The 25,777-nt window shown below is 39.6% G+C and overlaps 1 protein-coding gene across 2 annotated transcripts in view; it reads right to left on the bottom strand.

Moving 5' to 3' along the window:
• The window catches only part of LOC130606486 (contactin-4), a 341,120-nt gene that overhangs the window by 291,748 nt on the left and 23,595 nt on the right, over positions 1-25,777 (bottom strand). For both annotated transcript variants that reach the window (XM_057422892.1, XM_057422890.1), the window contains exon 2: positions 10,189-10,233. The gene's annotated coding sequence lies outside the window, so the exon portion shown is untranslated. The remainder of the gene's footprint in view (positions 1-10,188; positions 10,234-25,777) is intronic.

The raw sequence follows: 25,777 nt of genomic DNA, 5'->3' as shown, positions 1-25,777 counted from the left end.
ACTATGCTGAGGCTGCCCCTCTTAATGGAAGAGTTGGAGCTGCAAATCCTGCTGGGAGATAACATTCACCAGCAAAGCCTCAGCCCTAAAACTTTTCTGAGAGCTTTGACATTTGTGTAACATTCAGACGCTGCTTGCTCACACAGAGATGTTATTCTCTACCAGCGAAGCACTTCGGATGGAAAGCATTATCTATTCCAAACTGACATCTTCTACTAAATGGAACATTTAATTAACTTGGTCCTAGGCCAGTCTGATCTGTTTTGTTTGCATGAAGACGAACACAACTCGTAACTCTTTGGCACTGTCTCTTTTCCTCGCCCTCCCCCTTAAAAGGGACTTTAGTTGTTTACAGAATAGATACAAGAGAATCCAAGCTGGTACAGTGACACATCATTAGTTAAAAATACACCACAGCATAAAAAGCTTTAGCACTGAGAGAGCATTGGAATGCAGAATTACATTAAAATGGGTTAAGAAGGAAAATGAAAGTCATCTGGAAACTGATGATTTTTTCTGCTGTGGGCTGTAGAAGAACAAAAAGACCGCAACCACTTCGTGTATTACTACAGACAGTGAACTTGTACAATTAACTGAGTTGAAAACACAGTTTAAGGGGTTATAAAAATACTTGAAATGTATCATTGAAATGCAGATGGTAAACACAGGGTATAAGAGGGGACAAAAGGTCTCAAAGGATAAAGATCAAACCCAAACCTGCAAGAGCATAAGACCTGCATATCCCTGACCAGAGCCAGACTCACGTAACCAGCCAATGTGTGATTTGCATCAAGCAGCAGAAACCACTAATAGCAAAGAAATGAAAATGCAGCAGAAATGACAGCATCTCCTTGGGAGAATCATTGTGCAAAAAGCAAAGTTACTTAGCACGTGCGCTACATGTACTGTCTGGCAAATGTGAATCATGAGTTCTGACAGTAACAAAGAGACAGCATAAAATGGGGATGCCCTGACTTAGTCCAGACCTACAGTTGTCCAAAACCAAAATAAATTTCAGGTCCGAGCAACACTACTGAAGGCGGAAGCAGAGCACCCCTTGTCTGAAGTTATTTGGAATGCTGCACAATGACTTTGAGCTGCTGCAGACTCTGTCTGCAGCTGGAAAAGCAAGTTGAGGTCCATGTTTCTAAGAAGGCAAATATGACCAGAAGTCCTCATAAAAAAGATCCTTTATACTCTAAAAATACAAAGTTCACTCTAATTCAATTAATTGTGAAAACCAGCAGATTAATTTTAATAAGACAACACCCATTGGTACTACATGTGCCATAGGCAAAAGCCTGTCTGCTTTAGTTACACAGTTCACACATATAGTCCAGGATCCCCTCTGTATGTGTAGCTGAGACTTCAGGGCCTGCATTTAAGTACATCCATCCCCAACGTTGTGCAGATTAAGTGGCAACTATATCACAGAATGGTTTTGGTTGGATGGGACCTTAAAGTTCATCCAGTTCACACCCCCTGCCATGAGCAGGAACACCTTCCATTGGACCAGGTAGCTCAGAACCCCGTCCAACCTGACCTTGAACACTTCCAGGGATAGCTTCTCCAAGCAACCTGTGCCAGCGCCTCACCACCCTCACAGAGAAGAACTTCTTCCTAATACCTAATCTAAATTTCCCCTCTGTTAGTTTAAAGCCATTCCCCCTTGTCTTGTAGCTAGCTATAAAATGGTATACAATGAAGTACAACAGAAGTCAATGATAAGGCAAAAACAATAATAGAGAAAACTAGGATGAGTATTCATATGTGTTGGTGGGAACAAGGAACACATTTACTGATCTTAGAGCAAGGTTATGCTGGGTTGGAACTAGCTCACATCTGTTCTAAGAGCATGCAAGCCATTTAGGATGCTTGAATGCTAAAGATCAGAAAGTATAAATCTTTATGTATAAAAATAAATTACAAACAATGTATTCTTGTAACAATATAAAAAAAGAATTACTACTATGAGATTGTCAGCGGTGAAGGCTAAATCTCAAATTCAAGTGGCATAACCTAACGCACAGCCTACTGTAGCTACAGTACTGCACACCTTTTGAAAGAAGTCATCAAGAAAAAGCTAAAAAGATGCTATAATGACATTTTGCAGGGGGAAAAGAGAGGAAGCTGTAATCATCAGCCTCTGAAGGAGTGTTTTAATTCTAGGATAACAGACTGTGCAAAACCTAAACAAAAAACAAAGAAAATGTTCAGCATGAAAACAGTTTTTTCCTTCTGCTTCCTGTGGAAGAAGAGAAGACTTCAAGGACTGTGCTGAAGATAACGTCTCATGTATCAAAGCAGGTGATACAGTAGAACTGTGATAATTCTTGTGGAATGAGAGGAACAAAGATTAAGAGTGAAAACAAGGAAATAAGAGTTATTTGAACTACTCTGAAGTAAGGCACCACAAAGGTGATCCAAATTCCCATTAACTTTAGTAGTGTGTGAAATACAGTTTACTAGCTGTACAGCTCCATATTTAGGAAAGACTAATACTGAGCAGTTAACCTACTGAAATAGGTACATTACAGTAATCAGCAACTAACATACATGGTGGCATGCTCATAACTGCTAATCAGTCAGAAGTACAAAGGAAAATACAGATCTGATAGTAAGAGTACTACAGGAAAGAACTGATGAAAGGAATTGTTTCATGTGGCTGGGAGACTAAAGCAGTAATTTCTAAAGCATTTAAAAGTGGCAAAGGGAACTAAGTAATGAAAACAGACCAGAAGGACTTACATACTAAAGACAAGAAATTAGTCATATTCTGATTCCTTCTTTATGCCACGTGGTCTACTGAGGACAGCTTCCACTCAGTAAATACTGAAATAACATTTTACTGGAAGACTGAGCAGGGCAGTTGCACTACAGCTTCTCTACAGATCCTTTCTAAACTCAACTACTCTAAGAAAGCAAAACCTGCAACAAGTTACACATGAAGTTTTATCATTTAAAAAGAGAAAGATTATGAGAAATTTAAACAAAATACTTGTTGCCAAGTAAGGGGGCAAAGATGTTCTTCCTAGAATGGCATAAGGAAATACAAAAATCAGGTTCAAAGACTTAAGCAAAAAGATCTTATTTTCCCTCTCAGTAAGTACTAACTGCTACTGTGATCCTAAGTAAAAAAAAAAACAAAAAAAATCAAAATTCAAAATAAACTTTATAATTTGCACCGTGAATCTGAGCAAAGAACTCTAGCACACTGGTGCAGCATCAAAACTGGCATCAATAATTTCATATTTCATCATTTCAGGACCAAAAGACACCTCATGTCTGCCAAATTCAGGTTTTTTTGCCTTATGAATATTTGGGTTAAGGGGCACGCAGGATGCCAAGTCAGTACACCTCATTTACATTTCTAAAGTAAATGTTTAATATTCCAGTAGTCTGAAATTAATTTCCTAAATGTTAATTGATGCTATTGAAAATCGCTAAGGGCATATTCAAGGTATTTCAAGTGATTAACACAAGATTTGATAGCTAAGAAGGCATTTTAGTAACGGTCACAACCATTGCTGTACCTTGTGTTCTATCTGTAGGAATGCTTACCTTTCTACTTAACTGAAAAACAAGTGAAACTGGTACAATTCAATCTGGCTAAAATTGATACTCATTTCAAACCTGATTTCTTCTCTTCCACTTGAGGACAGAGCTCCTTTTATGGGCGTTTCAGGCATTGTCCAACTTGTACCACAGGTGTCACTCATGACACAAGTCCCTTGTCACTCAGCCCCCCCCATGTCAGAAGCATCACTTTTAATTATTAAATATTAAATATTAAACACATTTGATTTGCAGCTCCCAAATCCTAAAGGTCCATAGCCCAAGCAGTTAAAAGCAGCCAGGTATGACCTCGCTGCCCAAGCTTTGGGTTGTAAGCTCCCAGACACATGGTTCTCAAGCTGAGCATCCCTGATTTCAATCAGATTTCCTTTCTGTAAACCTATTTAATTCTTGTTACATGTGCTGTCATTGTGCTACAGTTTGGGAGAGAAGGCTCACTACAGCCACCTGTAGTGCTGCTAAAGTTATGGTTTACCTTCTCAGGTGAAAACTTTTGTTCTTTTGTGCCACACCTTCAGGTTGGCTGCCTTCAACTTCTCTCTCTCTTATATTAAAGCCCAGGAGAATAACTTCCAATATGTATAATTACAAAAATCCCAAGGATTCTGCTTTTAACTTTGCCACATCACACAGGGCACTACCATGGTTCGAGACTTCTGTGGCTTCCTGTCATGGCTTAACTCCAGCCAGCAACCAAGCACCACACAACTGCCACTTCACTCCCCCCCAGAAGGGCATGTGAGAGAATTGGAAGACTCAAACTTGTGGGTTGAGATAAAGACAGTTTAATGGGACAGAGAAGGAATAATAATAGAATTGGAATATACAAAACAAGGGATGCACAACACAATTGTTCACTACTTGTTGACCTATGCCCAGCCTGGCCCCAAGCAGCAGCCCCCAGCCAGCTTTCCCTCCTATGGTATGCAATATGCCTTGGGTCAACTGGGGTCAGCTTTCTCAGCTGTGTCCCCACCCAGTTTCTTATGTCCTCCAGCCTCTTTGCTGGAAGGGCATAAGAAGCTGAAAAGTCCTTGACTTAATATCAGCACTGCTTAGCAACTACTGAAAACATCAGTGTGCTATCAATGCTATTCTCACACTAAATCCAAACTACACCAGCTACTAGAAGAAAATTAATACTGCCAAAACCAGGACACTTCCACACCTGAGGAAATACATGTTCATTTTGATGCTGGATTCTGATCAATATGCTTGGGCAGAAGAAATTCTCTCTCTGAAAAGGGCTTTGTAGGTTATCAACACCTTTGCCTTGGTTAACTATGAAACATTGAATATAGTGACAGGGAGAGTCTGAAATTTACTTTTCACGGTAAGATTACAGAATGAATTTATAGTTCCTCAATTTCAAGAAGGATGATATGCTTTTTCAAATAACTCAAACTGGCACAGGTACTGCAGCGAGTCTTTTAAACCCATGTGTTCTAGCAAATTGAGCAACTGTTCTAGCTTAAATTGCTTCCTAAGAAGAAATTCTGAAAGGGGTAAAATGTTGCTTTTTAGAAGTCCAGCCTATATCAACAATACTTGTAAAATGCTAAATAAGTTTCACTGAATTTAAGTATCCTCAACATTATCTTGTTAGCAATCGATTATTTATAATCTCCAAGAGAGCATATAGTGGTCTGCTTCCAGTTTGTAGGACAAACTACAACTCTCAGTTCAGATTAACAGTCTACTAAAAAGTGTCAAATGCATGAAGATCAAGCAGCAGTCCAAACTCGATAGGTGTGTCGGAAAATTCATCTCCTATGAGTAAATGGAGTATTGTGTCATTCCAGAACTGTCACTCCAGCATTCTTCCAGGAGCTCTACACTCACTTAAGTATCCCTTGAGGCACCGGCACCAGGAGATACAGGATGACAGATGTACCATTTCAAATGGCAAATCCTACTGTGATTTTAATTGAATTACAGGAGCCATTTTATTTTTTGCAGAGCCTCTAGACTCTGTATTGCTTGCTTGTTTCCAGTGATTCAGCAGTTTATTTCTTAGTACACTAATCCCTCCATAAGACAGTTTCTCATTCCTTTTAAGCAGCGCTTCTGACAGCAGCTACCTATATCTTTGTTGTTTAATGTTCTCCCTTTTTTATTAAATAGAACTAGTTTATCTCAGACATACTCCTTTTGCGTCCAGACTCTACCACTTTTACATCCATGAGAAGGCTCCATGGTTTAGCAGCTCGGTAGTTCTCACAGTATTCTGTTCCTCTACACCTTTAAGCTCACCTGACCTCAGGGCTGCAGAAATTAAAAAAACAGGAGACAGAAGAAAGGAAATCTCAAGCCCAGAGGGCAAGAAGCAGCCAGTGACACCCACCTATAAACATAAGGCAGCTGTGAAATGCTCTTCACAATATCAGGAATAGACATGTTTACTCTGCTATTTACAGGAGACTCCAATAAAACTGCCAGCTGGCACCTTCACCTAAAGGGTGCAGAAAGTTCAGTTAATAGGAAAAAAAAAAAAGGGCAAAACAGGCAAAAGAAACTGCCAGAGCAGGCGGTGAAACGTCAGCAATTCTAACACTCAATAATGCCTTTGAATCAAGGCTGGTGCATCTTGACCTTACTACTTAAGCGATGGCTCAAAACTTACTAAGTTTAGTGACCCTTTATTGTTGTAATGAACAGTATACCATAATAATTGCTTCTGACCATAATCATCCAACAGCCTTTAGCTGTTTATCTCAGAAAATTAATCCTCAAAGGGTGACCCTCATGTCCAAAATATGCTCTCAGTCATGAAAAATGACTGATAAATTATTCCAAGCTAGTCTACAGAACCACTTTTAGCGGCATTTTATCAAAGTTACTTTCCCCTTAATCAAAGGCTAATGCAATATGCAATCCCTAAATATGTGCTGCACTATAAGATAAAGTTAGCAAACTTGAAAATGCTGGAAAACAGCAATTTGCACACACCCAAACTCAAGATTTAGAACTACCATCATAACCTGCATCACCAATCACAAGCAACAGTGCCTTTAACAAGACTATTTTCAGAGTATATTAAACGTCATGACATCTTAACCTTCTTGTAAGGCCACGATAATCTCTTTACAATATGAAACAAGTGCAGAAGGGCAGATTTGCTGCATGCAGAAATATTTTTTGCATCAGCTTTAGTGAATAACGACACCGTTGCCTTTCCAGATATGCACTGCTCCTATTTTCGGCCCTATGTACCCACTCCAGGAACACAGATAACACATTTTGAAAGACAATACAGCCTGAAAGTTTTGCACATTTGCAAGAGAAAGCTGTCACTGGAATGATGCGTATCAGGTAACAGCTCATCTTCCAAAACCTGCTTGCAAGGAAGAGATCCAGGCAGGTGCCCAGGGCATTTAACATAGCTTCATCGTAAGTTTTGTTCAAGTACCTGATTGGTGCTTTTGTATTCATCATGTTCTTATGATGAAGAGTCAAGTCCTGAGTACCCCACCATAAATATTACTGTTACATAAGGAAAAAAAAATCTCAAGCAAAATGCTGTCCCTGCATCAATCAATTATAATCCAAGTTATATGTACCAAAATTGTCGTTTCATTCCGCTGTAAAATTAGCAAGCCATCTCTGAGGTGCACCTTCAAGGAGAGCAGAATCAGCTCATGCTTTTTTTGAAAGACTCCACCTAAATCCACCGTAAAATGGCAATTTTGCTTATTCAGTTTTTCAAATTACTATAGAACAATTGATTCAGTTTTAACTGGAGTTTCAATGCAGAGGGGAGCACTGGTGGCATGAGAAACCCAATTAACATAGGAGAAGCAAGTATCCAAGGAGAGGGCTAGAAAAGAGGCACAGAAGATGAGGAGGGGGAGAAAGAAAACACGATGGGAGGAAACCAGGAGATAGTAAAGGAGAAAAGGACATAGCAGATCTTCAGAGGAGAATTAGGGAAAAAGTAAGAGGACACAGTGGTAGACATAGCTGGCAATAAATAGCCTGTGAAGGAGGACAGTTATTTTGTATGGATTTCGAGAAGCAAGGGGACACCAGAAGATCAGAGACAACTCCTGTCTTTGAAGAAGTGATCTAAAAGTCACTTGCAGTAAACCCATATCCAAGTAATCCTCTTACACACAGACCCATGCACTTCCAACTGAGCACATTTCCACCTGGAATGAGTGGCAGCTCTCCAGATTCAAGTAGCCAACAGCTAAAGACACAAACATTCATACACCAAGCAAACAGGGAGCTACCACTTTGGTACTGGATGCTAGTGGAGCAAGAAAGGCCCTAGAGCTTCAAACCATGCTGCAATTAACTCCTATTCAGACTGTAAAGCAGAAAATATATTTATTATAATTTCCTTTCCTAAAGCTACTGCCCAGCACACTCAGTATTCCTACACAGGCAAGGACATTTCTTTGCAACTCCACACTGTCTCTGCTGGTAATAGTTACACTTAAAATTACACTGCAAGCCTGGTTGTTGAATACGATGCACAGATGCTACAAGCTAAGATGACTGTTAGCCTATAGCTGTTTTAATTAGCTTGACAGGTAATCAAAGTAGGATTTTATAATTATACTATTGCAATGCACAAATGTTTCTTTTTAAATCTGTAGTTACCGAGTCACTTAGATAAACAACAGCTAGTTTCTCTTCATCAGACCGGAAGCAAAGCCCCAAACTCTGCTTCCTCTATGCCTTGCTTATGGCTTAGGAAGGACCACATGCTGCTTAGTAATGTGCTTAGCAGATTCTTCCCTCCCATAATGCAGAAATGTGGATGAACCCAGAATTTGCAGTATCCATAAGTGCACTTCTTTTAAGTATAACACGTATGACCCCTCACTTCCCTAAAGTGTGTTTCCCATACACCCCCCCCCCCCCCCATACACCACAAGAACAGGATTCTGGCTTCTGGTGCTGTTATCAGGCCTAAACATTACATATGGCATCACTGAACTTTCAAGCACTCATATTCACTGTATACTTATGCACGCTTAGCTTCTTTTTTTCTTTTTAAATACCACTTTTCTACAAGGCCACAGGGGTTATATCACAGAAGTGAGGCATTTAACACAAATTCTTATCCCATTCTTGCTAATGAGAAGTGTTTACCAAATAGTTATGCTGTTTTGTAAACAGAAAGCAATTTCCATTCTTCTGTCTATGGTGGTGTCAGCATTTGCAAGCCATTATGAGTATGCCTATAGCTGTCTACTCTCAAGTTGCTGACACTTGCTATCAAACTGGTGTTTTAGGATTTGGAATGCAGAACACAAACCTGCAGCATAAAAACAATATCCTGAGATTTGATCCTGCACTTCTTATTCAGTTTCAATTAATCAAGGTTGCCTAACCCTTCAAAAGTACTTTTCATCAGCAGACTGAAAACACTTTCCAAATGAAATGGGTATCAGTATCTCCTTTTCACGATGGGGAACCTGAAAATGAGATTTCACCTCAGAAAGGGCTTTGAGGCTAATTTAGGAACACTGTCCAAAGGGATGAAGAGTCCATTATTCAAAGTTATCTTTCATATTAAAAAATAAGCTTTTCCTTTCAGACCACTACAAAGTGATATATCACAAAATTTATCACACTGTCTTTGAAAAACCTCACACAAAGATGCTTTGCAAACTTCAGAAGGGCTAAGCTGAATGAGAATAGTTTGTTTGATCTACAGCAGTAATTCTGTTTTCATTGTAAACACCACCCAGGACTAAGGAGAAACTTCTGAATTACTCCAAGGAAAAGAAGAATCAAGAAATTCAAAATTTTGATCAGAAAGCACCAGTAATCTCCCTGAACAGAGAGGGCAACAATGTCTAAAACTAAGAAGGAAGACTATATTTTTTTAGCTATCCCACTGTAAGCTCTGAAAAGGTTTTCTTCTCTTTTGGAGATCACATAACATAGTTCACAACTTAAAAGCATGTTGCTCTTTGCCAGCAATTTTATCCATGGAGCCTGGCTATTTGGAAGTCAAGCTTGTAGGGCTGTTTTGAGGTAGGGCAAAAGCAACACAGCGAAAAAACAGCCCAAGAAACACGTCAAAAAAAAGCAAACCACCCAACAACAACAACAAAAAAGGACAAAACCAACAGATAACCCACCTCTCAAACAACATTGATTCCTTTGGACATTCAAGCTAAGATGCTATTAAGAAAGTTTTGAGTGTCAGATGTGCCACAGTTTTGTTTGGCTAATTCAACTGTGGAGTCAATTATTCAATGACTAAACATGAATTCTGAAAACCTCTTGACAGGAAAAATAAGAGCCTAACCAGAAAAATGCCTCACTATTGCTAAGAACGTCAATTCCCTTTTATAAAACATTCATTCTTTAAGATATATGCAATTCTTTTAAATGATGGTACATTTTCTGAGGGCAAGCTGTTCTATGTTTTCTATAAAATCTTCCAGTGTAAAACTGCACAAACGTGGTATATTCACCATGAGAACTTACATACAGACTTCAGACATATTCTTTGAAAAAAGGCAAACAAAACCCACTGTCAGCATACTGAGAAACTAAGGAGCAGATTCCTCAGTGTAAGGAACAAACAATGCAAAGATTTTGACATTTAACATGATGTTATAAATAAAATTAGTATTAAAGAACTGTTACCTTCTCCAATGCATGATACACAGGCTTCAGTCAAATTTCCAATACCTGAAAGTAGAAATCCATATGGAAAATCAGTTATACTGATATTTTCAGTCAGAATTTCATTCTTATGCACACTATTTTGCAGAGAAAAAAGCTGTCTCTGAAGACAGCAAACTAAAAATAAATTACCACAATGCAAAAAGCAGCAAATTGATCAGACACTCCACAGATTTTACACTGCTTGATTCAGTTTCCCCCACTCCACTCAGGCTATGGGATATACACAAAACATACATTAGATGCAGAAGATCCATTTATGAAACTAGAATTAGGTGAGCACCATAATGCAGCAAGCATACTAAGAAATACAAGCTTTTTTACACTACCATCGTATCCCAGATAGGAGAGGCACAAGAAGAGTCTGAAATTTTGGCCTAAGGATAAGCATTAGGCATAACTGCCTAACTGAAGGGTTGTAGGTTGTATTATAACTCAAGATGAAGTCACAACCAGAGGACTGCCCTATGCTTCTATTCAAGTCTGTAATGCAGTTGCTACTGAAGTCTCCAAGAACACAAGAGGCTTCTATACCACACGCTGTTATCATTTTTGTTATGGGAGATTTTGTCCCAAGGAAATACATTGCTGGTAGTCTACAGGCATATTACGGCTTCATTTAATAAATACATACCACTCACAAGCAATCAACAGCTCTTAGTAAGGAGTTGGTATGACATTTCTCAGCCTGCACTTCAGAGTTACGCTCACAAAGCAAAAGGAGTTACAGACTGGTTCATCTGTGAGTTTGCACAGCAATACTTCCACTCAGATTTGCTGGAGGACAGAGCTCCCTCCCAGTTCAAGAGATCTGATGGAAACAACTGGGATCCAGCACCAGCTCTGAGTATGGGCAAGTTCCTATGTAGAAGAATAAGCTCCAAGGAAGGCAGAGCCAGATGGAGTCCCACTGAAGTAAACACAACACTGGATAAATATTTGACATTCAGAGCTATGCTAATTAGACATCAAGAAGAAATAAAAGGTTTCATACCAATCAAAATATTACTCTATTTACTGTAACTGTTCAACTCACCACTTCAGTCATAGAAAGTTTAGGAGAACAACTTGCACAAGTTAAGAAACGCTCTAACACCAACACTGCTATATATTTTTTAGACACCTACGAATCCATCTCTTGCAGCTGAAAACAAAGAAAACCTCCAGTTTTTCACTTTGAAAACTCTGCTCTTGTCTATACTTCTCAAAAGTATCCCTGAAATTATGTGGGCACACAGGGCAGAGAGCCAAGGCAGAAGAGAGTTTTCTTACGAAACGCCTGTCACACAACCTTTGGAACTGCATTTGTTTTGGGCTTGTTGTGTTTTTCAAATCCCTGTCATGCTTGTGTGCAGAACTGAGCTAGGGTGGGGTTTTTGACACTCGTGGGAGATTCTGGATGAAGTCTCGTTTCTATTTTTTTTTAACTCTTCCCCCACAGTCCCAGCAAATGCACTTACAACTAAGCCTATTACTGCTTTCTGCTGGAGCTGCTCCCATTGGTTACATATTCACTCAAACAGGGCATCTCCCATATGCTCATCACGTGCTTTGGATCCTGAATAATTCTGGGTAGACGGAACAGGCAACTGGTTAAAAACAAACTCTACAGTAGGATTTCTACTTAGCAGATCAAGCCAGCAGCATGTACCTACTCAAATCCTTCAGAAATTTCAGCTTCTAACAGAAACAACTGTGTGGACGATGTCTTAAAACATTTTGCACTGGCAGAGAGATCTTGACTTAAACCAGGGACCAGGCAAATTCAGAATGTTTTACTTTCACAGAATCATAGAATAGTTAGGGTTGGAAAGGACCTTAAGATCATCGAATTCCAACCCTCCCCGCCATGGGCAGGGACACCTCACACTGAACCATCTCACCCAAGGCTCTGTCCAATGTGGCCTGGGGCATTCACAACTTCCTTGGGCAACCCATTCTAGTACCTCACCACCCTCACAGTAAGGAGCTTCCTCCTTATATCTAATCTAAACTTCCCCTGTTTAAGTTTTAACCCGTTACCCTTGTCCTATCACTACAGTCCCTAATGAAGAGTCCCTCCCCAGCATCCCTATAGGCCCCCTTCAGATACTGGAAGGCTGCTATGAGGTCTCCACTTCAGCATTTCATCCCACAGTCACGTGCTTGAGATGGTGATTAAAGTAATTGTACGTTAGCCTCACAAGCAGCACTGAACCTGGACTTCCAGGCTTGAAAACATAATGCATTTGAATTATGTTATCCCTGAACATCCAGCAATGCCCAAGCAGTTTTGCTAAATACCTCCCATAGACTGGAGGGTTTGGTCATAGCTTCCCATCAAAGAAGTTTCTTCATCCCGAGTGAAGAACAGACTGGAAAGAGGTACTGAAGGAAACAGTCATTGCTCTCCCCTATGTGACACTATGGAAGACAGCACACTAAAAACTGAATTTAGCAGGTTCAGTATTTTCTGCTTCCCTTGTCAACAGAAGGCTTTGAAAAAACTTCAGAACACAGATGTGAAGTTGTCTCCAAAGGAAAAGGCAACAACACTCTTTTAATGTGGCTCCCCAGTCAGCACTCCAGTTGTTCTCAAAAGCTATAACTTCCAAGAAAGCTAAAAAAGAAATTCAGTTTTGTGCAATCTTCATTTCATGTAAAGAAAGAGCAGATACTTCAAGGAAAAAAAAAATCACTCAAGGATAGAAAATAAAAATAGAGACACAACACTTCATTCCACAGAAATACTGTATAATTGCACAAACACACAAATCTACCTTTCAGGTGGAGGCAGCTCTTTGGGAAATGGCTACAGGGAGCACTGACGAGAGCTTGGAGCGCTGATCTCTCATCTGCTGCCAGCAGAAATCCACACATTACACTCCAAGTTTATATTGACACACAAATGCAGACTGAGCTGAAAGAACCTATCCCACAGAAAGCAGAGGTGCATCTCCCACCTGGAAGTTTATTAGCATAATATGCAAATACTGACATCCCTAATACATTTTTCCTCACAGTACTTATGTGAGATATGACTGCAAAGTAAGGGTGATGGTATTTCTCTATGGGAGGAAACCAAGCCTGGTTGATGGCAGGAACATCAGGCTGTGAACCCCTAAACCAAAATTCTCCCTTGGTCACTTCAAACATGTAAAAGCCATTTGCTGATATTTTTTCATCTTTTTACTGTCTCTAGCTTTATTCCAGTCTTAGGTTTATCAAACTAGCCTACTCCAGCCCTGCTTCCTATTGCCTGCCAAACCGTAGACTAGCCTCGTCCTATCTTCCAAATTCACCACTTTTAACTTAAACAACAAAACTATGAGACTTCGCATCTCTGCTTCACTCTAGTCTCAAATTAGGCACTCTTGAAGCCCTCAAACTACATGTTTGTCTTTATCTGAAACTCCCTATATACTAAGAGTTTTCCCTGCTTCTGTTTTCTAACACAAATTTGATATCCTTTAAGTCTTTCACCTTCTATAAATGCCGTATTCTTAGCAGAAGGCTACAGAAATGAGAGAATTACAAGCCTGTGACCCGATGGGCTTCTTAAAACAGGTTATTAGATAATCAAGTGCATCTGAATCTGCTCTTGCTCATTTTCATTTCCAGCAGTACTACCAGCCCTCTTGAAGAAAGGGCTCTTGAAGGCCTCCCTACAACTGCTCCTATTGCTGTCATATTCCTGCTCCTTGAGGGCATTTCTCAGAGCAAAGTCCATGCATACCCACCCTTGCCCTAGACCAGGCTCTACCTTCTCAAAAACAAAGCCAGAGGACACTAACCCTGTAGTATCACCCAGGTTTACTACATATATCAACAGCAGTCCAACAAAGATGGTATCAAGCTTCAGCTATGTCATTTCCTTCCAGAGGCACCCATCTTGCACAACAGGAACCCACACTTTCAACACCATCTACCAGCTGCAGCTGAGACATGCATGGTACAGCCCTTCCTCAGTAGCATTTGAATCCTCGGCTTGCCTCCTGTTCATGAATTGAAACACTGTTATTAACACAATAGATTGATTATGGGAGCCAAACGGAAAGAACACAGTTTTCTGAAGCTGAAATATAAATCCAGTACACATTTGTCACAGAAGCATTTCCTGTGCATTTAAACATTGTTTAGTGAGTCAGCCAAAAGCATTTTGCAAGTGTAATCTATCTCATGGAGGAAAGACTCAAAACCCCTAATCACCATCATAACTCTCCCAGGGTTTGATAAGTTTAACTTCAAGGTAAAACGGTGTCAAAATAGAGATCCCATGTGGTTTATTGTAAAAAAAGAAAGTGAAAATTAAATATTCCAAAGCGTTACTCTGAGGCAGCAAAATACCTTGGTCTCATCAAGTGGGGATGAGCACTACACACTTTCATTGGATTTTTAGGCTTTACAATGCCATGTTTGATGTCATTTGCTTCACAAATGAAAAGAACATTGACCTGCATGACTGTGTATTGATAATGAATCTTCTAGACACCAGAATTCTTTAGCAAGATTGACAAAGAAATCTCAAAGCGATTCACCAGCTGGTTCATAAATTGAACCTGTAAGCTACATAACCCTTAAAACTGTCTTCTATTACTTAAAATGTGCTTCCCTGCTCCACTGGAATAAGCTAAGAACTGCTTACTGACTGTACACAGAGAAGAGGCACCTGTTTGAAACATGTTCTTTCAAAGCTATTTTCCCATAAAGATACAGGTGACAAGTCCATATGTCAGTAAAAAGCCCAGAATAACTGCAGGAGACTGCACTCAGAGAGACTGATGTGTTCATCACCTTTCCACTCTAAATGCAAAGTAATGAAATGCATTAAGTTGTTTTGCATTGTCTGTGAGTGATATTCCAGTCTCTCTGAACTGCTGATTAAGAGATCCTTTGCTCGTTTGCATACAGCACATCAACCCAAGCACTTTCTAAAGGTTATTTTAACCGAACATGTCAGGCTTTGATGACACAAAGGGAAAAATTCACTTCAGATACAATCAGACTTTTTGGATGTGTTTTTCTCGTTACCAAGATATAATCACATCTTTGGAGTCCACTACAGCTCATTTTCCAAGCAATAGGAGGGCATGGGTTGTACCAGCTCCTCACTAAGAAAACAATATTTTATTCGCCGTCACTGTAAGATGCAGGTTACAACCCTCTTAATTTTTAATGAAACATCAAGGGCCTGTGTAGTAGTTCTAATACTGTACAAGACTCCTCCTCCACAGGGAACAGAGGTTTCACGAGCTCTCCAAACCACTGTCAGCCCATGAGCTGCATTGCTTGCTGGTGACTCTTTTCAGAGTCCACTGCAGCTTTATAAAAAGAGATGGCATCTTCCAATACTTGTGTATTTCTGCACTTTCTTTTCAAGTTTCTAGTTGGCCCAAAGCCTGCCTCAGCTGAAGGACATGGCACAAAGGATATCGTTCAATGTCACATCCGAGTGATTCTTTGCATGAAAAAGCAAGCAGACATTAACAGGCTATACCTACCATGGAAGGGAGGGGACCATTAGTTCCCCTTCATTTCTTGTTCCTATCACTCTGTAATATTAAATCTTCCCTTACTGGGATTGGAGTGCCAGAAGCAAAAATTATAAGCATTCAGAAATCTCTCTAATCACTTGTAACTGATTACAAAATATCAAACAAGAAAGGTCAGTGATAAAAAAAAATGAATCAGGTAATGTCGACCCAGCTTGTAATAATTAGCAATCTTGTTGGTTAATTTTGCACCTTTTACCATTCAGACTTTGAGGTGACAATTTAGTGCTTATTTGCAAGCTAAAGGTAGGTATTCATAAAGTCCCCTGATTGCTGTAAACAAAACCCTTAAATATTTACTGCTAATAAAACATTTTAAACTTTCAGCAATCTTCCAATACTCAGCAGTGAGATTTTTATGACCTTCTGCATTGAGGAATAATCTGCAACAAGCTAAAATGGATGTACGCCCACAGTCTATCCTTGCTAGAGCTGCAGCTCCATCACCATTAAGTTGTTTTTCTCCTTTTTAATTTGTTCCTTGTCCTTGCAAACCAGAAGACATTTCAGATCGCCCACATACTCCCTCAACACCATCTTCTCAAAAAAAAAAAACCCAAGGTCTTCTGCTTTTTAAGTTGGTTTCTTTTGGAAATTGCTAACTTACATAACCAGGTCACACAGTGCAGTTACATGAAGTCTGAAGAGGGTTTTGAAGTTAAACATGTCCATATCAGTGACAAGATAGACACCTTCCAGTGCCTACCTGCATTCTTTTATATGAAAAAGCAACAGTGTGGATAAGATAGTTAACTTTATATCTACCCAACCAACACAGATCAAGGTTAGAAGACATTACAGTGACACCATAAAAAACATATAAACAATCAAGCCTGCAACACTGGACACAAAGCCCCCATCATCTTTGCTGGCTGCACCAGGAACACAAACGGGGCGCTCGGTGCAGGAAGCACCCCGCCAGGGTGAGCCTGCTCACCTCAAGGGTGCCTCAATATTACAAGGAGCATTTTGGAAAATTCTTTAACCCAGTGCTCTCTGAAGTAGCACTCGGTGGAAAGGCAGTGGATGTCCAAGGAAAAGCCTCTACTCTTCCTGCCTTGAGAACAGCCTCTGGTGTTTAAAAATGCTGAACTGTAACTAAACAGAACTGTTGCATAATCAGCTTTTAAGACACTCAATTTAGCAGGTCCTGATGCCAACAGGCAATGGTAGAAGCAGCACCCACAAAAGCCACCCTGACCTTAGCAGCTGGCTTAAAAAGGTGCTTATATACAGTATTTTGAGAACAGGAAACGGATACATGAACTGCCAATAGTTTGCAATCTTAATTTTCAGGAGAGAACTATCAAAAATTTTTCTTTTAAGCTTTATTCAGTCTGCTGTAAGCAGTGCACAGCAAGGAAAGCAAGTACAATTGCTAGTATACACAGCAACAGCAAAAACCTCACAAAAACTTCCCAAGTGCAGAAGAATGGCATTAGCAACTGGGGTACACTAAATCTCACTTTCCAAGAAATTTCTTGTTCAGGGGAATTCCATCACTAATCAGAAACCAGTGTTATTAAATTATCTCTCAGTCGAAGGTTTTATCCAAAGGATTCATAAAATACCCAAGAACAATGAAGAACCTATAACAAAATGCAATCTTTAGTTTTCTACAAGTTCCTTCTAAATTATCAGTTTATAGACGAAGCTAATTCATAAACACAAAATGTATTTAGTAGCAACAGACAGCAAATAAAGGTGAATACAACCTGAAAACCTATGAGCAGGAACAAAAACAGAAAGGCTGGTGGAAGTAACAGAGAAAAAGCTTCATATCCAAAATAAACTGAAGGACTATCTGCCATGAAGTGCCAGTGACAAGACTGTCTCCCATCCATGACAACTGAAAGCAATACATAGAGACAGACGCTCTGAAGATCCATTTATTTAGTTTGGAGCCACTTATCTGATACACAAGCTACATATTTATTTTTTTTTTAAAGTATAAAAATAGGCAAGTCCTGAACAACAAGACTAGAATATTTTAAAGCAAGAGATTTACATGAAGGCCACAGACATGTATCACCTACAACCAGCACACACTCTAAATATGAACTATAAAATCAGAGGAGCTTAATGTACACTAGCAAATTGTTTTCTTCAGATTTCAACTAATTTTGTAACTGGCTTTCCTAAACATAAATAGACATACTAACACCATCAGCAGGCAGGCTACCTCTGTTTCTTTCCCTTTAACTTCCCACTCTTGCAGCAACACCCCGAGAAGGAACTAGGGAATATTTTATCAATTTATTCTCTCAGAGTCACTAGGTTATGACTAGGAAAAAAAAAAAAGAATCTGTTGCAATGTAATCTCTCTGCATTCAGAAGCACAGAAAGCTATTAGTCTGCATCCTAGTGATACCAAGCTCTTTTCATACCAACAGCAGAACAAGCTAAGCTACCCAGCCTTGACATCTGTCAAAACAGAACAGGTCTCAAGTAGTAATTTATATGGGTAGCTTTTTCCCTCCTCTCCTTCCAGTAGTTCAATTATTGCTGCAGCATCATGAATAAGTGGCATTATTTTGAGGGAAAATTAGAGAAAAACAAAAGGAAAAATAATAAGCATAGGATTTGACAAAATACCTTTTTATATGTATGAATTACTCTCCTTCCCATCATTGTATTCTACTTCTGTGATCAGTTGAGTTATTTCCCCGTTTAAGATTCATCACTTTTGCTATGATGTCCTCTCTGTTACCGAGTCCTGTTTATCTTATCATGCAATTAGTCTGACTACATTAGAAGATGTACAGGACGGAGAAAACCCTCAAATATAGTGTCTTGGTCCTTACACCTACACCTTGGATAATCTAAAAGTATTAGCGGATTTAGCTATAAAAATTAGTATATCGGCACTAGTTTGTGTCATTGTTAACCTACAGAAGCACAGTCATGCCTTCAGGCTATGTTTTTACATGCAGACAATTTGTGTTATCATAACAAGCAGGCCAGGTTTGTTTACACAGCCAGTGTAACAGCTAAAGCCAAGCACAACAGTATCTTCCATGGGTACTAAAAGGTAGTACAGATGGAAAGAAGGCTGAAAAGTTCTTTGATCATTTTGGTAACAATACAGTTTTAAACAACAGTGAATATAAAGCCCAGAGTCTTAATTCTCACAGCTTGGTTCTTTACTGTTCTTAGTAACAGGTACTCCTGCCTTGATCCTTTGGCAATCAACACTAAAACTCAAGCAAGAGCTAAGGCCATAGTTCAGTAGAAAAAAGCACATTAACAGTGGCATGCTTTTCAAAGGCTAATACTCCCAGCAGCTTCATTTTGATGGGGTGACAGTCTCTTAAGTTGATACAGCCCACAGGGTAGAGGAAGGAGATCAAAGGAAAGGAGTGGGGCTGGAAGCCATAGACAGACCTGCTCAAGGATCACAAATAACCCCACAAGAGAAGACAAAATCCTGTTCGTGAAGGTCAAAACTGGAACTTGGCAACACAAATCCTGTGAACTGGGATAAAAAGACTCCCCCAACCACACCATATTTTCAGCTGCATGGGCAGGACACCTAGAATGAGCAAACAGGATCCTGAGCACAGTAAAACATCACTAGATCGCATTTTGACCTCCCTTATATTCAGGGGTCTGAGCTGGCTGCAGGAGAGTTATATTACAGTGCTGTCAATAAGGGCAAACCAACCAGGACCTGAAAAAAAGGAAAATGTGGAGGAAAAAAAAAAAAAAAAAAAAAGAAGGAAAAAGAAGTTGTTTGGTTCTAACTTCAAAACTGAACTTCAAAAATACTTATGTCTTAGTGGAGAGGGGAAAAAAGAAAGTACAAATTTGTAACTTCTTTCTTCCTAAGAAAGAGGAGGCAGCTTTGACCCGTTAGAGATGAGTGAAAATAACACTGCAGTACGGCTGGTGTTAACAGCAAGTGCCAGCATTCACAGTTGGCCAAGACACCGAGATGCATGCAGACAGCTCAAAAGAAACAAAAAAAAAACCCAGAAACTTTAGGTGATTATTTTATAAACCTGCATGTTTATTTCCTATTTCATCATTATGCAGCTGAAACCTCTGAAATGATGGCACCTTTTCCAGCTTGCACTCTGGCACAGCATTACAATAATAAACATATACCACAACAGTGGTGCAGAAGGCAGCATGAGGGGTCTGCACCCACCAGCAGCGACAATATCCCAGGCTCCTGGATGCCACTTAGCCAGCCTGGCTCCCAACAGCTTATGCTTAGGAAGCTTGCATAGTTTGGAGCAGGATTTGATCCTCCCCCCCAGCAGCTCCACTTCCTTAACTGCAGCCTCTACAGCAAAATAGCCAGTTGGTTAATTACATTGTTCCACCAAACATTTATTATTCGTAAAGCAGATTTGTTGTGGCTGCCAGGCCACAACTGATGATGCAAAAACATGTTTTGAAAGCCAAAAGGCGAGTACCAACTTTCCCATAAAATGGAAAAATCTGAAAACAAGATGCTCATAGCATTTGATATAAAATGTTAATATTCAAGGTATGCACAGAAAGCATAAAGTTATCTAAATACACATTTAAGCAAATACACTTCTTTATAAAAATAATGATTCTGTAAGACAGTATTTTTTTGTACATCTCACAACAAGGTATAAACATACTGCTTATATCTTTTTATGTATATCCAACATGAAACATGCTGAGAAACTTAACTCTATCAAGACAAACACACACTTGAAACTTTCAGAAACTGAAGTTTTGTTCCTTTATGCATGCAATGCTGTTATCTTTTATATAATGCATTTCGCTAAAACCTCAGGTCAAGTGCAACTTAGAGGTAAAGAAACAAGTAACAAACCAGTTTTGCTACACCTACATAAACCAGACTTCTAGCTGAAGTCTCTATTATTACTGTAACAAAGTTGGCTCACAAGCTTTCAAGGGAAATTAAATCAAGACAGTTCAAATTATTTTTTTTTCTACAAATGTCTTAAGGAGTATGGACTTTTTATAAAATACTTTTGATTTCATCAAGTATATTGATTTTTCCTGAAAAATAAGGGGTTTATGGTTTTTTTTCTTAAAAGTATTCATCAAGCAAGCCCATTTTTCTAGGTTTCTTGTTTTCTAGTCAGCTCTACTAAAACTGCACTTAAAGTTCACATCAGTGTCAAGATCAATCTCATTGCTTACTTTTAATTCTACTTGAATGTACTGCTCCAACATGGCATGTAACATTAGGGATCTTGCTATGATCCAGCTGGAATCAAGTCCAGCTGATTTATTTCCCCTGCCCACTCTTCTTGAAAGAGTTAAGTCCAATATCTCCATCTCCCAAGTCATTATTCTACCAATACACTGAATAATTTAGTAGGCAGCTGTTTGACTTGACGTTTTTATACAGGTCATAAACTCACTAATACACTGAAACCTATGCCTTAACTAGTATTTCCGTGGGGTAAGGGTGCTCAGGGACTAAGCCACATATATGTGGCTTGAAATTACACACCACAGAGCTGCCCAACTTTCACCTAGCTTTGCAATACATTTTATGCATGTTTTGATGAGCAAAACCAACTCCCTCCTACAGAAAGCCATGCAAATGTGTAAACAGCAATGCATATGAACACTTGATAACATGAACTTTATTATATTTGTACAACATTAAGGATATTACTTAACCCTTGAAGGCTAAGCACCTTATGATTAGCACTGGACTATCTCAAAAGTAGGAGTGAGGAGTGTCAAGGGTTTCTTTTGGGCAAAGACTTCTGTCTGTTCATCCCCAGAGCTCTGAGCGAATCACAAGGAAATTGGCCAAGTACTAAAAGAAGTTGTTATTTAAGAGAGATGGGGGAAAGAAGTTTATCTAGCAGCTTATTTACTAGACAAGCTGTTCCTATTTCTTTTTGGTGTTCCTTTCACATGCTTACAAAAATGCAGGGAAATATACCTAACTGAAGAAAGGAATGAATAAATACAATGGCAAGGAGAGCCAGAAACACCAAAATGCAGAAATCACCAATGCAAAAGCTCTAGTGAAAAATACCATAAAGCTATGTTTCACAGAGTAAATCCTCTTTACGTACTGCTACTACAGCTCAATGAGAAATACTTATGTCATAGTACTTTTCTACAGTTTGAGGAGTAAAATAAAATACCCTCTAAGATTTTGACCAGCTTTAAACCCCAACTGACCACTATATGCTGTGTACAGCTTGCAACCTGATCAGGCAAACAAATATCAGGTACACTGATAAAGTGGACCCCAATAATTGAGTGAGAGCCCAGCTCCTAGAATGTTTCTGAATACAAATTAATCCTTATTTACATCTGTGAGAAAGACAGTAGATATTAACAGACTACCTTGCAGAGGTCAAAAGCATACTAAAATGTTTCACAGGAGTCTCGTTAGGTGCAAGGCTTCTCCAACTAACATAACAGTTACTACTACTACCAATACACCTGGAGACCTCTCAGTGCTTTGTGATTGTTAATTTTTCTCTTCACATCAGCCCTCCAACATCAGAACTTATGTTTCTTATATATAAATGAAGATGGCTTGTGCACAGGACACAAAGCAGCAAGTCAGTCATTAACTCCAGGTACATGCTCTCATCTTCATGAAACCAAAGTATTATCTACATAATAACATCAGTTTTACCAAGGGAGGTATGTAGGAGATTTCAAGATAAAAAAAAATAAAGTTCTGAGAAATAGCTCAACAGAGGCACAAACACTGAATTAAAGCAATTTACCCAATCCTGCACATAATCCTTAGAAAGATAAACACTTCCTTCAAACAAAAGCCTTATTCCACCATCTTCTTCAATTCCTAAAGCCTTTCGACAGCACCAGTCTTCCCTGAGCAGGACAACAGGACCCCTTGCAGCAGGACCCCCCCCCCCAACCCTTCGCCAACTCACCTGGACAGACCCCGGGGAGCCCCCGCTCTTTCACTTCTCTGTGCAGAGCTAGCACACAGCCCACTATCTCCCCAGGCAAAGCCTGATGCTCACCACCAGCCACATTCTCTAATAAGCTCCCACAGAGCTCCATCTCCTCCCACCCACCTTCAGGTGTGCTTTTACCCTCCCAGCTGGGTGCAGCTGGGCAGGAGAAGGCAGGGGCATGGGCAAACCTGTTCAGCACACAAGAACTGGCTGGCAGCCCTGCCAAATAGGTACACAGTGTGTTAGCATTAATACGTTATTTCCACAGGACCTGCATGAAAATGTGGGTAAATGCTAAATGAGGAAGAAGACTGAGTTGAATTGTGGCTTTGATGTCACCTACCATTTGCTCAGACAGAATAGGAGAGGAACCTCTCAGAGTTTCTCCATCAGTCCCTGCAATGAGATGATTGCTTCAGCACAACATTTCTGGACAACATGAATCTGACAATGGCATAGGTGGGAGCTATTTTGCTGAGTGCAGCAATGAGAAGTGAAAAGATACTCTCCCTTGAGCAGACATAAAATTCTTTACTAAACTCAGGGGTCTAACCAGCAATGCAAATTAAAACCCCAAGGCACCCAGCGGCTCCAGCCCAAGAGCAGACACAGACTATCCCATAAGACAATACCATCTTTTGGGTCATTCAAAGCTGTTTTGTCAATTCAAAATATTTCCCCAGATATTTAGAGAAACACAAATGCTAATGAACTGGCCTTGCACTGGCAGCAGCAAGGGGCATCTCCCTCCTCCAACACCACCCTTCCCAGCAGACAGCTTGCAGGGCGCATAACGAAGAAGACTTTTTCCCAGAGCTGTTATAAACCCAAGGTATGCTTTCTGCTGTGTCAGGGGGGACAAAAGACCCTAAGTGGGTCTCAGAGATCCTCTGTTACAGTAATGCTCAGAAAACACTGTATTTTTCTGGAAAGGATAAGTGCTATAGGATGGGACAGCAAGAAACAGGCTGTGACGGTAAAGCCTGGCACCAGCGTGACTCTAAGTGGGGCAGTGGAGGACTGAAGGAGTGAGGATACCAGCAAGAGGAATAAAATTATCCTTACTAGTACTGGGCATGAAAGCAACCATTGCCCTTGATGGCATTCATAAAGTATATACGTAGTAGGTATTACTATAATAAGGTAATATTTTTTTGTTAGAGCTGCTACATGGAAAGCATTCATCCATGCCAAGAACAGAGGTCACTGTCTCACCACTTCCTTGCTGGCTGCACTGGGATTTATACTCAAGACACCAGAACTCACTCCTATTACAAAGTCTTTTTAAGGAGGAGGGGCAGGTTAGGAGACAGAGAAAATATTTTAAACCAACAAATGAATACAGGCTAAAAGCAAAATGCATACCTAAGCTTGCAGAAAGCTTACCCTAGCCCATCCAAAGGAGACCCAACTTTGTCATGACAACAGCAATTTTGGCCATAAAAACTGCTCCACACATTGAAAAGGGAGAAAAGTCAAAAGATTTGCTCTCAACTGCAATTATTTTAACTACATACAAATACATCACTTTCTTTACAAGGTAGAAATAACTATATGCAATTACATGCTAATTACTTACAATTAAATTGCAGTGTAAATACAGCAACGCACAAAGATAATCAGATGGTTACTTGTACAATGTAAATTAATTGATAACAGGAGATTTACAATTGCAAATTAGAGAGATTACATTTTGAATACTATGTTAGGTATTACACACAGTTAATCACTGAGCTTCCCCTCCCCAACAGGGTAACATTATGCAGTACACTTGGCAGTGGGTACCCCACTCTGGGATGACAAAGGGAGGAAGTAGGTGACAATTTTCTGAGTCAGCACACCCCCCCCTTTGCTGTTATTTCTGACATAATTATTCGACAAAATTTCCATCCCTATCTGTTATCTGAAGCATTGCTGCTGGCAATAGGACACTTAGTTCTGATTAGCTTTGGAGAGAGAGATTTCTACAACCTTATCTTTCACTTGCATTTCTCAGCTCCATCCGGCACTCCATTTAGATTCACTTGTATGGCCATCTACAGCTATAAACATAAATTGTCTGCAATTTTACCCCTCCAAAATCCTGGGGTTTTTTTTTCATTATTTCACCAACAGTCAGAAGGCAAATCTACCTTCTATTCATAAAATAACAGCAGTGGGTGGTTCTGCTACTTAATGGAATGTGGTTGTCCTTTTCTGAAAGGTTGTGTTTGCCACTATGAGTATCTGCGTTACTCCAGAGCAGCTGCCCTTTGTCCTTGGTTCGTGCTAGAAAAAGAATGTCTGCAGTATCTGTTAGCTGATTTTCTATTGACTTCTGTTTGAGGCTGAAGGTGTTTCTCATTACTTTCTTATAATACAGTGAGGATACCAATTTAGCTACATTGACCTTGTAATGATGTTTATTTCTTTTTATATTCGTACCTGCATTGACCATAGGTTTTATTACTCATTCTGTGTCTGGGTTTTGCTGATTTGGGATTAATTGAAGCAGTTAGTAGGCTGGGTGCACCAGCCTGCACATGGTTGGTAATCTTGAAGCAAGTCTTGATCTTAGCCCTGTTGTAACAACTTCCAAGATTCCGAGATGCAGTTTAGTTGATGGAATAGTTTTGCTTAAATGCACCTGACTTAAAAGTCAAAACTCCAACAGATAATTTAACAATCAATGTTGAATTAGGAAATACAGCATAGGAAGAGAACAGTAACCTCTTTATGGTATAAGCACTCAGAACATCATGGCCAACTGCACCTGTTTAAAGTAACTTCCAATTTAAATTTGCAAGAGTTGAGATTCTTTTCCCGTCTGGTTTATGACCCTTTCTTTTTTTGTTTTACAATTAAACTTTTCAAACTTCATTCTGCAAGCAGCGAGGAACGTATTTCAAGTGGAAGGGGAAAGTACACCACGCTGTGCCAACAGAAATAATGAATTCCTCCTAGAGTTGTTAAGGCATGTACTTATTAAAACTACAACTGCACATTGGAAAAAGAGGACAGTTTGGTAGTCTAAATGGCTGAATTTTTATTATTACCTCAATTAAGATAAAAATGGTGCCAGAAGGATTATTAGAAACTGAGATCTCAGTTCTCTCTCAATGAGATTTTTGC

The sequence above is a fragment of the Pezoporus wallicus genome, unplaced genomic scaffold, assembly GCF_028554395.1.
Source record: "Pezoporus wallicus isolate ANWC-B61680 ecotype Strahan unplaced genomic scaffold, APGP_CSIRO_Pwel_v1 contig_7073, whole genome shotgun sequence".
NCBI lineage: Eukaryota > Metazoa > Chordata > Aves > Psittaciformes > Psittacidae > Pezoporus > Pezoporus wallicus.
Note: the sequence above shows the minus strand (reverse complement) of the source record. Positions and strands in the feature narration are given on the sequence as shown.